General features: G+C 35.5%; 1 long non-coding RNA gene across 1 annotated transcript; it reads right to left on the bottom strand.

Annotated features, from left to right (window-relative positions):
• Positions 1–265: 265 nt before the first annotated feature.
• Positions 266–1,059, bottom strand: LOC130469319 (uncharacterized). Its single transcript, XR_008929781.1, has 3 exons — positions 766–1,059; positions 462–672; positions 266–317 (listed from the first exon to the last, which is right to left on the bottom strand). It is a non-coding gene; the product is annotated as an uncharacterized lncRNA (long non-coding RNA).
• Positions 1,060–2,986: the final 1,927 nt, after the last annotated feature.

Raw genomic sequence — 2,986 nt, 5'->3', positions numbered from 1 at the left:
ATTTGGGGTTTTCTTTCTCCAATTTATTATTGCAATTTGCCTATTCCAATTTTTGATTGATAATTTGGATCCTCTATTTGCTTAGAATTGGAAAGGAGTGAGATTTAGGGATTTATTGAAGATGAAGAACAAGAACGGTAGAGGTAAAAGTATTTTCGAACAGCTACGAAACCCTAGCGAGGTTAGCAGCTTCGCTTCGTTCGCCTCGCAGCCACCGCATGACTGAGCAACTTCAGTATCAGGCGCTACGTCTCCTTCCTCTAATTGCGGTAGCGGCAACCACCACCACCAACAACCAGCGGCAAATCCGCCTCCTCCTGCCAGTAATTCAAAAATCAAAAAAACCTAAATCAAAAGAGGAGATTGGAAAAACCTAATCAATTCAATCGAAACAAAACAAAATCAAATCTAAATCATCAAATCTAAATCAACAAATCAACATGTGAAAGATAAAGAATCACCTCATAAGGAACACCTCATCTTCCTCATGCAATTTCCTAACTAGGTTGTCCGACGAGGAGCAGCAGCAGCCACGACGACTCATCGCGCAACCTCCTCGGTCTCTCCTCTCCTCTTCCTGAACATCGCACGATCTCCTTCCTCCCTTCGCCGCTGCTCGTCGGCCACCACATTCTCATCTTTCCGGTAAATTAATCTGCAAAATCAACAAAACTAAACAATAAAAAGGAAAATCAAAACCCTAACTAAATCAAGAATGAAGGAGAAATGAAGGAGACAGATGGAGGCCGAGTGAACAATTCTCACCTCCGCCCTAACCGCGTCGCCGGTATCCTCCGCCGTCGACCTCGATTCTCCAGGTTATCACCGGCGTTGGCCGAGAGGTTTGGAGGAGAGAGAGGATCAGAGAGGTTTGGAGGAGAGAGAGGGGGTCAGAGAAATTTGGAGGAGAGAGAATTAGGGTTATGAAAATAAAAATGAAAAAGAAATGCAAAATATGTATATATATTTTTTGGGAGATAAAACGCTGACTCAGCTCATACGTGGCAGCTTGGTGACAACAAGGCGGTCTTACAGGAAAGACCGCCTTATATAAAAGTTTGTAAATAGAGATAGAGAAGTGACTAATGAGTAATGAAGGATATGATAAACTCTTTAGGCTCCGTTGAATTGGTAGGGTATAAAACGTTTTCATGGAAAATGATTTTTCCCTTTTAATTATTTTACGTTGTTTGGTTTAGCAAGGAATGGAAAACAATTTTCCATAACTCCCTCAAAGGTGGAAAAAACTTTTCCATTTGAAGGGAGGGAAATCACTTTTCCACCTTTCCTCCATACCTCCCTCTCCCTTCTTCCCCTTAATCTTCACCATCTTCTTCCATTTTCTTTTAAGAAATCAAACAAAGGAAAACTAATTTGGAAATGTGTTTTCCTTGTAAAATGTTTTACACTCATCTAAACGGAACCTTAAATTGATTAGATTTATCATTTAAGTTTGAAATTTAATTTGCAAAGTTCTACTAGTGCATCTAGCCTTACTATAATTATTAGAGCACACACAACCTTGACATGTAGCTTGGGTCAAGTGATAATTGACAGGACAAAATGACTACAATGTTGACAGTGTACAAGGGTCAAAATTTAATTAACTTGACCCAGGACGCATATGTGACCCAAGGTCAATTGCATTAAAATTGGAGGTGGGACCGACGTACTTCAGCTCCACTTGCAGTTGTATCGGCTGTTTGCATGCAAATATTTAATGCAATTTGTACCGTGGTTATATTACTATATGCATGCAACAAATATTTCAAGTTGTTGGGCTCGTGTGAACCTGCCACGCATGCAATCATGTAATTATTATTTTTTTTTGTTATTTTTTTTTGTTTTTCATTTTGCATGATAACAATCCTATTATGTATCAATTTTATTTTATTGTGCTATATATGTATGTTTAAGATTATACGTTACATTTTTTATTTATATGTAATGTTAATTTAATTTCATATTTTTTTGTTTGTTAAAATTAATAATTGTGTTTGAAGGTGAATTTAAAGTGGAGTATATGTAAAAATAAAAAAGTAGGTAAGAGAAATTAATGACCTTGAGTCAAGATTGTAGAAGCAAAATGAGAGATTTAAGTAAGTGGTATGTCAAGTTAGTGGAATATGAGGTGGAAGAAGGAGAAGGATGAGAGAGAAATTATTTTTCACTTGACCGAAGATCAAGAATGCACATGGTCTTGACGTAAGTCCTCCCCCCTTTATTTCTTTAATGTTGGACAGCTCGGTCATTTGCGTGTTTACTTCTCACTTAATTTGGGGCTTATTTATATACTAGTATATCAATGTTCTCATCTATATATACTCCCTCCGTTCCATAATGATGTTTCAATTTAGGTTTTTGATACTATTCACAGTTGAAGAGAATCTTATAAATTATTTTCAATATATAAGAAAAACATATTCATGGGATATCTTGTTTAATTGACTCATATCAATGAATACTTTTAAGAATATCAAAAATTTTATAAATTTTAATATTGTATAACTATAGATAAAAACGATACAAAAGGTGTGTTGGCAATTAAACATGAAAAACAAAATTGGAACATCATTATGGAACGGATGAAGTATATATAAAATCTTCAAGGCAATCCATGTCATCTCGCCATGTGTCATGATAACTTGGCAAGTGACATGGCATCGTCACGCCATGCATGTCATACGCGCACACATAATTATTTATTATGTCCTCACAAAAAATGGTGCTACCCATCCATGAATCTATGACCTCTCATGCGTTAATGCAAAGTTTTATCCATCACTCCAACAATACAAATTACTCTGTATGACTCTAAAGCAATTGAAAAAAGGGAAAAGTCGTTCTTTTGAATGTATAAAAAGTTAAGGCCAAATTTATCTATTTGAGTAACAATTTATGATAACAAAATTTTCTTAGTTTATATTCATTTACTAATCAAATCACATCTCTTTTTTAGAAATTTATTTAGATCAAACATAAAACC

Source organism: Spinacia oleracea, chromosome 3 (assembly GCF_020520425.1).
Source record: "Spinacia oleracea cultivar Varoflay chromosome 3, BTI_SOV_V1, whole genome shotgun sequence".
Taxonomy (NCBI): domain Eukaryota; kingdom Viridiplantae; phylum Streptophyta; class Magnoliopsida; order Caryophyllales; family Amaranthaceae; genus Spinacia; species Spinacia oleracea.
The sequence above is the reverse complement of the archived record's forward strand: the minus strand, read 5'-3'. Positions and strand labels throughout refer to the sequence as shown.